The sequence below is a fragment of the Bubalus kerabau genome, chromosome 11, assembly GCF_029407905.1.
Source record: "Bubalus kerabau isolate K-KA32 ecotype Philippines breed swamp buffalo chromosome 11, PCC_UOA_SB_1v2, whole genome shotgun sequence".
In the NCBI taxonomy this organism is placed as follows: Eukaryota; Metazoa; Chordata; class Mammalia; order Artiodactyla; family Bovidae; genus Bubalus; species Bubalus kerabau.
This window is the reverse complement of record NC_073634.1, coordinates 102,163,270-102,174,953: the sequence shown is the minus strand read 5'-3', so window position 1 is coordinate 102,174,953 and position 11,684 is coordinate 102,163,270. Positions and strand designations below refer to the sequence as shown.

Here is an 11,684-nt window from a genome sequence, read left to right as displayed (position 1 = left end):
CTCCTCGCCTTCACCCGCTCTGCTCCCGGTTGGCGCCATGTTGCTTTGGGGCGGAAGTAGCGGAGCCCGGGCTCCGCCCCCTTAAAGGGACAGGGACAGCTGTAACCTTCGGGGTTGGGGACGAAGGGTGAAGCGGCGGAGGCGGGGGTGAGTAGCCGGTGCCGGAGCGTTGTTGCCCCGAGATCAGGTGCCGAGGCGGGAGGGCCTGACAGCCCGTTCCGAGCTTGATTGTGCCAGACTACTCGCTGCTTTTGGTGCTGCTGGTATAGCGGAGTGGCTACGCCGGAAAGGTTGACTTCAGTCCCTAGCTGTTGCGCGTGCTTCTCGCCGATCCGCACTCGGACACTGGGATCCGCCAGGCTGGTCCTCTCTGCATCCCCATCCCCCGCCCCACCCCGACTCGCGCGATCGTACCGTACGGGTGGGGAAGAGGGAGCCCAGGGAGACTGGGTGAATTCTGGGCGGAGCCGGGGCTGGAACCGGGTGCTGGACTCCAACTCGACAGCTCTAAGTATCCCAAGTCCTCGGAGATCCCAGATTGATAATAGTAACGGCAACCGCGTTAAAAGAGAATCCGTACAATGGAATACTGTGCCACCGCTAAAAAAGAAAAATGTTCACCATGCACTAATAGGGGACCGCTTCCAAGATACCATAGATGGAAAAGGGAAGGGACGAAAAGAACAGCGTTGATCGCTGCTACCATTTGTGTGAAAGAACGTGAGTGGGGGCGTGGGTGTCTGCCGGTGTGTGTTCATTCAGTTCAGTTCAGTCGCTCAGTCGTGTCCGACTCTTTGCGACCCCATGGACTGCAGCACTCCAGGCTTCCCTGTCCATCACCAACTCCCGGAGCTTACTCCAAATCATGTCCATTGAGTCGGTGATGCCGTCCAACCATCTCGTCTTCTGTCGTCCCCTACTCCTCCCGCCTTCAATCTTTCCCAGCATCAGGGTCTTTTCCAATGAGTCAGTTCTTCGCATGAGGTGGCCAAAGAATTGGAGTTTCAGCTTCAGCATCAGTCCTTCCAATGAATATTCAGGACTGATTTCCTTTAGGATGGACTGGTTGGATCTCCTTGCTGTCCAAGGGACTCGCAAGAGTCTTCTCCAACACCACAGTTCAAAAGCATCAATTCTTCGGTGCTCAGTTTTCTTTATAGTCCAACTCTCACATCCATACATGACTACTGGAAAAACCATAGCTTTGACTAGATGGACCTTTGCTTTTCATATGCTGTCTAGGTTGGTCATAACTTTTTTCCAAGGAGCAAGCGTCTTTTAATATTGGCTGCAGTCACCATCTGCAGTGATTTTGGAGCCCCAAAAATAAAGTCAGTCACTGTTTCTACTGTTTCCCTATCTATTTGCCATGAAGTGATGGGACCAGATGCCATGATCTGTTTTCTGAATGTTGAGTTTTAAGCCAACTTTTTCACTCTCTTCTTTCCCTTTCATCAAGAGGCTTTTTAGTTCTTTGCTTTCTGCCATAAGTGTGGTGTCATCGGCATATCTGAGGTTATTGATATTTCTCCCGGCAATCTTGATTCCAGCTTGTGCTTCATCCAGTCCAGTGTTTCTCATGATGTGCTCTGCATATAAGTTAAATAAGCAGGGTGACAATACACAACCTTGACATATTCCTTTCCTGATTTGGAACCAGTCTGTTGTTCCACATCCAGTTGTATGCAGGTCAGGTGGTCTGGTATTCCCATCTCTTTAAGAATTTTCCACAGTTTGTTGTGATCCACACAGTCAAAGGCTTTGGCATAGTCAATAAAGCAGAAGTAGATGCTTTTCTGAAACTCTTTTGCATCTTCCATGATCCAACGGACGTTGGCAATTTGATCTCTGGTTCCTCTGGTGTGTGTATCAGCCGGCTAGTGAGATGCACGAGTAATTAACTGTGGTGGCCTGGGACAGAGAACCAGGTCCTGGGTGCCCGGACAAGGAGGAAGAATTAACTACCATGCGCACAGGTTGGTTAAAAATAAAATGGGATGATGAGGATATTAATAATAACTGGCTTCCATTTATATCCAGTGCTGCCCAGTGCCAGGTTGCAGCTCTCCTGCTGGGAAGTCTTGTATTTCCCCATTATTAAAGGAAAAAACAGGCTCAGAGATCAGGGACCGTAGTAATATCTTATAGCCAGGACGTGGAAAAGCTGGAATTTGAGCCCGGGAGCATTTTACACTAATACCATTCTTGCTCATCCCACTGCCTCCTGAAAAGCATCTTTTGTTGTCAGCCCTACAGCTCTCAGCTTGGGACCTGGCACCCAGCAGGCATCCAGTAGCTGTTTATTGGCTGTCTATTGACTGAGGAAGTGAAACAGACAGGCAACAACCAGCAGTGTAGAATGAAGAGAGGCACAGATTGGAGGCCAGAACCCAGACCAGAGTCCAAGGCTTGCCTTTTCTAGCCTAGAGTCTGGACCTAGCACATACCTCCCTGAGCCTCCATGTCCACTCCTGCAGAACTATGATCACTGACACTGAGTGCTCCCTCATGTCCTACTTTATGCCTTACACATAGATTAGTAAGTGAAATACATTTTACAGATTAGTAAGTGAAATACAGAGAAGTTAAGAAAGTTGCCCATTGCAGCGTTGTAAATCAAGTATACTTAAAAAAAAAAAAGTTGCCCAAAGGGGGTCCTCACTTCCCGACTTCTACAAAGGTTGTTGAGCTCCTCAGTCTCTCCTCAGCCTCCTGGGACCATCAGCACTAATTCTTTGAGACACCTCAGGTCAGTTAGTTGAGCTGCCAGAGGCTGAGGAGCTGATGGAGAACAGGACAGACACAGTTCCTGTCCTTAGAGTCTGGTGAGGGCAACAGACAACCCAGCTGTTGGCATCTATGATGACTGCTGTGGTGGGTGGGCAAGCTCAGGCCTTGGGAGCACAGAGAAGGTGGCATCTGGTTCAGCCCCAGGGGAGTCACAGAAGGCTTCTCAAAGGAGGTGACATTTAACCTGACTGAAAGATGCATAAGCGACTTCCCTGGTGGTACAGTGGTTAGGAATCCACTTTCTAATGCAAAGGACACGAGTTGCATCCCTGGCCAGAGAACTAAGATCCCATATACCTAAGGGCAACTAAGCCCATGTTCCGCTACTAGAGAAAAAAAAACCCATGCCTTGCATCCCAGACCCAGCATAGCCAAAAAAAGAGAGAGAGAGAAAGATGCATAAGGTATCTAGGAGGAGAAATGATGAAGCTGGGGCCTGGAGCAGAGACACATTCATACCTGAAAATAATTGACATGATCAGAGACAGTGCAGGTTAGAAATGATCTGTCTGGTTTCTGCCTGAATCGGCTTTTTCCTCCTAGACAGTGCCTCCTCATGGCAACGTGAGTGCCTCCAACATGGCATCCCACTCTCCACGCCGCACTTAACCTTCCACATCTCCAAAGCGGAGGACTCCCTAATGTCATAATCCAGATTGGGGCAACAAAGGAATACAGGAAGGTTAGCAGTGAGATCTGGAGGAGGGCATGGCAACCCACTCCAGTATTCTTGTCTGGAGAATCCCCATAGATAGAGGAGCCTGGTGGGCTACAGTCCATGGTATCGCAAAAAGTCGGACATGACTGAGCAATTAAGCACAGCAATGAGAAAGTCCTTCATACTGATGCCCATCCCCCCGATTCATTCGGTCCCCGGGGTGGCAGCCAACTTGCTGACGTAGAAATTCTGCCCATGTGAACAAAGCTGTCAGCACAGAAATGTTCCTCCTGTCTTCCTGGCCATTTGTGCTCACCTGGGTTGTCAGGTCTCCCACGTGCTGGGACATTTCGCTGGGCACACCCCGCTCCCAGCCTTCTGTAGCCAGCAAGCCAAAGTCACTCCAGCTTCAGCAAGAGATGAATCACCTTTACTCCTGCCCTAATAGATGTGGGGCCACTTCCCACTCTCAGATGGCTCTGCCCGCTCCCTGAAATATTTTCCGAACACTCATCTCACTTCCTCATTCTTGTACAGAGATACAAGCTTTGGATTCATAGCTGAGGTCCTTCTGTGCTTTCCCAGGACTTTCACTTTGGGTAAGTCATTTCCCCACTCTGACAGTTTCTCCGTCTGTACCACTGATACGACTCTTTAGTCTTTCTGCCAGCACTAAATATATACACATATATTGTTTTCTCCTCCATGTGTAAAACTGCCCCAAAGAGTGAGATTTCAATTTTTGGATCTGGATCCTGTGCCAGGAGGGAAAAGGAGTGGCCTTCCTACTGTGTAACTCACTCAGGCTCCCCACCCACCAGCCCCTCTGGCCTGGGAGCCTACAGTCTCCGAAACCATTTCTGTCTCTTTTGCCAATTCCAAAGCCAAGGGGCGAGCGTGCGTGCTAAGTCGCTTCAGTCATGTCCAACTCTTTGCAGCCCTATGGACTGTAGCCCACCAGGCTCCTCTGTCCATGGGATTCTCTAGGCAAAAATACTAGAGTGGGTTGCTATGCCTTCCTCCTGGGGATCTTCCCAACCCAGGAATCAATCCTGCATCTCTTATGTCTCCTACGTTGGCAGGCAGATTATTTACCACTGGCACAACCAGGGAAACCCAAAGCTAAGGGGGAACTGTGTCTGAGTCAGTGTACTTAGAACTCCCCAGACAGATGTAACCTCCCTTGGGGCAGAACCATTGACTCAACAAGTTTTCATCAGACAGTTGTCTTGAAGGGACTCTGTACGTCCAAGACAAACAAGAAGATAAATAATTCATTATCTGCAAGAGATTTTATTGTCCTACTTGGTTAACTAATTTTTACGGAAAGTCTTAGAGGTTTAAATGTTAACAGTTTATTGTCATTGACAGGCTAAGTGGACCAGGAACCTGTGTTAAATGCTTTCTGAGGGTGATTGCATTAATATTTATTATTGTCCCCCTTGCACAGATGAGGAAGCTGAGTCTGGTTGTGGTAGGACTAAGGTCCTATAGCTCGTTCAGAGTGGAGCCGGGACCATTTTATCCAAGTTCAAGTTCTAAATCCAAGCTTTCATCTTCTGTGGTAGTTGGTATAACAGGCTGGTCTTGCCTGGGCATGGTACGCAGGCCTCTCCTCCAGAGGTGCCATGGTTTGTGTTTTCTCAGTAACTGGACAGGGGAGGGGAGGAGGGGGATCTTCTGACATATTTAGGCCAAGGATGGTAAACATCCGTCTAGCCACCGTGGGAAGATGGAGATCTTCCTGGTAAAGAACTGACTCAGCCCAAACACCAAGTGTGCCACTATTGAGAAACACTAAAACCTGACATCCTTACTACACACAATTGCCGTAGGTGACGTACAGCCAGGCTGTAAAGCCAAAGCCACCTTGCCTGTCCTTGCAAGCTGCCATGCAGGGTGGAAGCTGGATAAGGCATGGCTCGTGTCCCCAGGGGCTGATGGTCTCCTAGATGCAGGGGAGGTGATAGAGGCAGCAGCATCTACCTCCCAAAAGGATTTTTGGGGGGGACAGATTTTGACTTTGGGAACAGGTAAACCAGGGGTTGAATCCCACCCAGCTCAGGCTGTCTCAGCTCACTGAGCTTTGTTCATTCTCCTGTTGAGCAAAACAGGGACAATGACGCCTTTCTGAAGGCTGTTGTGAGGATGAGCATTGAGCACAGGAGTCAGTCACAGCATAGGTGACCTGAGTTCTAGGGAGGGCCCAGACTGACCCAGGAGACTTCAGAGCTGGGGTTCAGCCCTGCTAGGGGGTCAGATTAAAAGGCCCGTCAGACAGGATATAGCTTGAGCAAAGGTGGGCAACATCTATTCAGAAGCAAAGGATTTATGTATTTGGGAGTGGAGAGAATACAGAAGCTGCAGAGTCTGGACTTAGGCCTGCTCCAGAGGCCAAGTTAGGAGGCTTTGGACTTTATCCGGTCTCCCTCCAGGCTGCATCCAGCAGGAGGTGTAGCTGACATCAGCAGCCAGAGGATTGGTCACTGAGGCCTGTCCCGAGGGGTCATCCACCCGCTGTTCACAAGTCCTGGTGACTTCTGGCCGAGAAGGTGGCCAATAGCTGCTTAGACTGATGGAGGCGTATATTGGGGGAGGCACTGACTGCTGGGCACCAGCCCCTTGCCTGGCAGCCAGGAAGTCTGAGATCTTAGATGCCTTGGAAGCTGCCCAGAAAGGTGCTCTGAAGGTCACCTGGTGCATTTAAACTCCCTTCTCCAGGCAGGGTTGGCCTCCCTAGAGCTGCCTGCACTGCAGCACTTCTCAGACTAAATTTTAATAATAACAATGATACATTTTTGAAACACTGACTCCTTGCCTGGCACCAGACTAAGTGGTTTTCATGTGTTAACTCATTGACTTCTCACTACCACCCATGGACCAGGAGCTATCATTATTTTCATTTCAGAAATGATACTCAGAAAGGTTTAGTAATTTGCCAGAAGTCACACAGCTAGTAAATGGCTTCAGTCCAAGGTGTGATTCCAGAATTTCACTGCCTCAAAAATAAACAAATAAATTAATTAATTAAACAAAAACACCGCCTCCAAAAAAAAACAAACAAACAAAAAAACACAGTTTTTTTCCCAGGTAGTGCCATGGTAAGGAGAAGGCAATGGCACCCCACTCCAGTACTCTTGCCTGGAAAATCCCATGAACGGAGGAGCCTGGTAGGCTGCAGTCCATGGGGTCGGGAAGAGTCAGACACGACTGAGCGACTTCACTTTCACTTTTCACTTTCCTGCATTGGAGAAGGAAATGGCAACCCACTCCGGTGTTCTTGCCTGGAGAATCCCAGGGACGGGGGAGCCTGGTGGGCTGCCGTCTATGGGGTCGCACAGAGTCGGACATGACTGAAGTGACTTAGCAGTGCCATGGTAAAGAAATCTGCCTGCCAATGCAGGAGACACAGGTTCAATCCCTGGGTCAGGAAGATCCCATGCAGTTGGAAACGGCTATCCACTTCAGTATTCTACCCGGAAAATTCCATGGACAAAGGATCCTGACGGGCTACAGTCCATGGAGTCACAAACAGGTGGACTGAGGACGCCTGCCTGCACACATACACAGGGAAGTTTATAAGACCCTCCCCAATCAATCCCAGGGAAATAATCACTGTTAATAATTTACACACAAGCCAATACAGTACATAATGAGGCAGTCCTTGCTTTCCAGTACAGTTAAATAACACCAGTCCCTCAATGAAAGTATTAGTCGCTCAGTCGTGTCCAACTCTTTGCGACCCCATGGACTGTAGCCTTCCTGGCTTTCCAGGCAAGAACACCAGAGTGGGTTGCCATTTCCTTCTCCAGGGGATCTTCAGGACCTAGGGATCAAACCGAGGTCTCCCGCACTGCAGGCAGACTGTTTACCGTCTGAGCCACCAGGGAAGTCCTCAATAACACAGTTCAAATTTCATGTGCCATATTATGTTACCTATGAATAATTGCACCAAATAGGAACTTTGCTACTACTTCTTCCATCCACAAATCACTGCGGAAATGACAGATGCACAACGGTGAGTGACCAATCACATCACTTCTTTCAAAGCCTGTTGTTGATTGGTCAGTTCAGTTCGGTTCAGCCCTTCAGTCGGGTACGACTCTTTACGACCCCATGGACTGCAGCACAGCCAGGCCTCCCTGTCCATCACCAGCTCCCAAAGTGTACTCAAACTCATGTCCATCGAGTCGCTGATGCCATCCAACCATCTCATCCTCTGTCGTCCCCTTCTCCTCCCGCCGTCAATCTTTCCCAGCCTCAGGGTCTTTTCCAATGAGTCAGTTCTTCGCATCAGGTGGCCAAAGTATTGGAGTTTCAGCTTCAGCATCAGTCCTTGCAGTGAATATTCAGGAGTGATTTCCTTTAGGATTGGTCACCATGCGTGTTATTCAGTTCCTACACAGACAGCAAAGCATGTGGTTTGTGTTGCCTCCTGTCTCCTAGTGATAAACCCATGTGACATTTTACAAAAATGTGTGAGCAAAAGAATAGGAAGTAGCTACCCAAAAGAGGGACTTGGGCAGCTCACATGAAAGCGCAGCACAGAAATACGGAGTGATAAGACTGAACGTTTATGTGAAGTCAAAGGGGCCTTAGAAAGCATCACTACGAACAAAGCTAGTGGAGGTGATGGAATTCCAGTGGAGCTATTTCAAATCCTGAAAGATGATGCTGTGAAAGTGCTGCACTCAATATGCCAGCAAATTTGGAAAACTCAGCAGTGGCCACAGGACTGGAAAAGGTCAGTTTTCATTCCAATCCCAAAGAAAGGCAATGCCAAAGAATGCTCAACTAACACACAATTGCACTCATCTCACACGCTAGTAAAGTAATGCTCAAAATTCTCCAAGCCAGGCTTCAGCAATATGTGAACTGTGAACTTCCTGATGTGCAAGCTGGTTTTAGAAAAGGCAGAGGAACCAGAGATCAAATTGCCAACATCCGCTGGATCACCGAAAAAGCAAGAGAGTTTCAGAAAAACATCTATTTCTGCTTTATTGACTATGCCAAAGCCTTTGACTGTGTAGATCACAATCAACTGTGGGAAATTCTGACAGAGATGGGAATACCAGACCACCTGACCTGTGTCTTGAGAAACCTGTATGCAGGTCAGGAAGCAACAGTTAGAACTGGACATGGAACAACAGACTGGTTCCAAATGGGAAAAGGAGTACGTCAAGGCTGTATATTGTCACCCTGTTTATTTAACTTATATGCAGAGTACATCATGAGAAACGCTGGACTGGAAGAAGCACAAGCTGGAATCAAGATTGCCGGGAGAAATATCAATAACCTCAGGTATGCAGATGACACCACCCTTATGGCAGAAAGTGAAGAGGAACTGAAAAGCCTCTTGATGCAGGTGAAAGTGGAGAGTGAAAAAGTTGGCTTAAAGCTCAACATTCAGAAAACGAAGATCATGGCATCCGGTCCCATCACTTCATGGGAAATAGATGGGGAAACAGTGGAAACAGTGTCAGACTTTATTTTGGGGGGCTCCAAAATCACTGCAGATGGTGACTGCAGCCATGAAATTAAAAGACGCTTACTCCTTGGAAGGAAAGTTATGACCAACCTAGATAGCATATTCAAAAGCAGAGACATTACTTGCCAACAAAGGTTCGTCTAGTCAAGGCTATGGTTTTTCCTGTGGTCAAGTATGGATGTGAGCGTTGGACTGTGAAGAAGGCTGAGTGCCGAAGAATTGATGCTTTTGAACTGTGGTGTTGGAGAAGACTCTTGAGAGTCCCTTGGACTGCAAGGAGATCCAACCAGTCCATTCTAAAGGAGATCAGCCCTGGGATTTCTTTGGAAGGAATGATGCTAAAGCTGAAACTCCAGTACTTGCTCACCTCATGCAAAGAGTTGACTCACTGGAAAAGACTCTGATGCTGGGAGGGATTGGGGGCAAGAGGAGAAGGGGACGACAGAGGATGAGATGGCTGGATGGCATCACTGACTCGATGGACGTGAGTCTCAGTGAACTCCGGGAGTTGGTGATGGACAGGGAGGCCTGGCGTGCTGCGATTAATGGGGTCGCAAAGAGTCAGACATGACTGAGCGACTGATCTGATCTGATCTGAAGACTGAACGTGCAATCTGAATTGAAGATAAATAGAATGATTTTTTAAATAGCTGGCAAGGACTTCTCTTGCCAGCAGTTAAGGTTCAGAGCTTCCAATGTAGGGGGCATGAGTTCAATCCCTCATCCAGGATCTAGGATCCCATAAATCGTGTGACGCAGCAAAAAAAAAAAAAAGCTGGCTCTGGGAATGTTGAACGTGCAGCTATTTGCTGTTCCAGAAGCTCTAAGTATGCAGCCAGGGAAACTTGGTGAAGGCTCATCGTAGCGACATGCGAATGAAAGCGGTTCTGACAAAAAGGATGATGTTGTCCCAAGGAAATGACGCCAGCAAAAACACCACATTAAAGGAACTGCCAGATACATTTCATAGCATTGAAAGTACAAAGGATAAAGTATTTTAAGTTGATCTGAACTTAGAAAGGCGTGTGATGATTCACCAGTGCATAGAGAAGATGCTGGTTCTGCATCTGAAGCTACACAACTGGAAGGCAAGCACTGTTTAAACAACTCTTGATAATTTCCCCCCAGATTTATTGAAGTATAATTGACAGATAAAATTGTAATATAAAGTATACAACGTGATGAATTACTCTATGTGTACTTGGTGAAATGACTCCCACAAACAAGTTAATGATGCATCCATTACCTCATGTAGTTACCCTTTTTTCTGGGAGAGGATCTACTCTCTTAGCAGATTTCAGCTATACAACAATAAAGTATTGTCTGCTGTAGCCACCAGGCTATGCGTTAGATCCTCAGAATCATTCATCTTCTAACTGGAAGTTTGTACTCTTTAATCAATCTCTCCCTGTTTCCTCCATTCCCAAGCCCCTGGCAACCACCACTGCACACTCTGCTTCCATGAGTTCGACTTTTTTCTTTCTTTTTTTTGTTTTTCAAATTCCACATATAAGTGATATTGTGCAACATTTGTCTCTTTTCTCTCTGCCTTATTTTGCTTACCATAACGTATTTCAATTTCATCCATGTTGTCACAAATAGCAGGATTTCCTTCTTTTTAAAGACTGAATAATACTCCATTGTATATACATCCATACCATATTTTCTTTATCCATTCATCCATCAACAGACACTCAGGTTGTCTCCAAATGTTGACTCATGAAGAATGTGACAATGAACACGGGAGTGCAGATGTCTTCTTGAGATAGGACTTTCTTCCTTTGGATGTATACCCAGACGTGGGATTGCTGGGTCATCCTTGATACATTTTACAATGAAAGAAAATACTTGAATTCTCAATGTTTAAATTTAAATTACACTAGCAATTTAATAAGTATTAAATGTATTATTATTAGTTTCACTACTTTTTCACTTCTCTCTACATCTATAACAGACCATCAAGAGGTTTTTTTAAAAGAAATCTTTATTTCATGTCTATGATGCGTGTGTGAGTACTAAGTCACCCTATTCATGTCCGAGTCTTTGCGAGCCCATGGACTGTTGCCCTCCAGGCTCCTCTGTCCATGGGATTCTCCAGACAAGAATACTGGAGTGGGTTGCCATGCCCTCCTCCAGGAGATCTTCCCAACCCAGGGATTAAACCTGTGTCTCCTGTGGCCCCCTACATCATCAAGAGGTTTTAATGCTTTGACAACACCTTTGAAAGGTCACTGAACAATCATAATTTTTCCCATTGTTCAGTTTTCTCTGCACCATTTCAGCTTGAATGGTCATTTTTACAGTCTCACCGTATAGTGGGAAGTGAGAACTATGTATGTGTATGCGTATGTATGCACCACCACATTTGTACCTATCTGTATAATTTAAAATGCAAGTGGAGTATATTGTCTTCCACATGCCTCTTTTTTCTTACCATATATTTTGCATCGGGTCTTAAGTTGCGGCATGCGGGATCTTTTGTTGTGGTGCCTGGATTCTCTAGTAGCACGCAGGCTTAGTTGCTTGTGGGATGTCAGTTCCTCAACCAGGAATCAAACCTACGTTCCCAGCAATGGACGGGTACAGTCTTAACAACTGAACCACCAGGGAAGTCCCCATACATTTTTACAATTGAGGTAAAATGCACAGAACGCACAGTTAACCACTTAACGTGTACAAGTCAGTGGCATTTAGTATATTCACAATGTTGCATGACCACCAGCTCCCTCTAGTTTCAAAATATTTCTA

At 46.8% G+C, this 11,684-nt stretch overlaps 1 protein-coding gene across 3 annotated transcripts in view; it reads left to right on the top strand.

Moving 5' to 3' along the window:
- The first annotated feature begins 98 nt into the window (after window positions 1-98).
- The window catches only part of KYAT1 (kynurenine aminotransferase 1), a 37,770-nt gene continuing 26,184 nt past the window's right edge, over window positions 99-11,684 (top strand). Inside the window, exon 1 of one of the 3 annotated variants that reach the window (XM_055541333.1) lies at window positions 99-147. The gene's annotated coding sequence lies outside the window, so the exon portion shown is untranslated. Of the gene's footprint in view, window positions 148-3,984; window positions 4,048-11,684 lie in introns of those variants that run through there. The other 2 variants (XM_055541334.1, XM_055541332.1) reach the window with 2 other exon arrangements.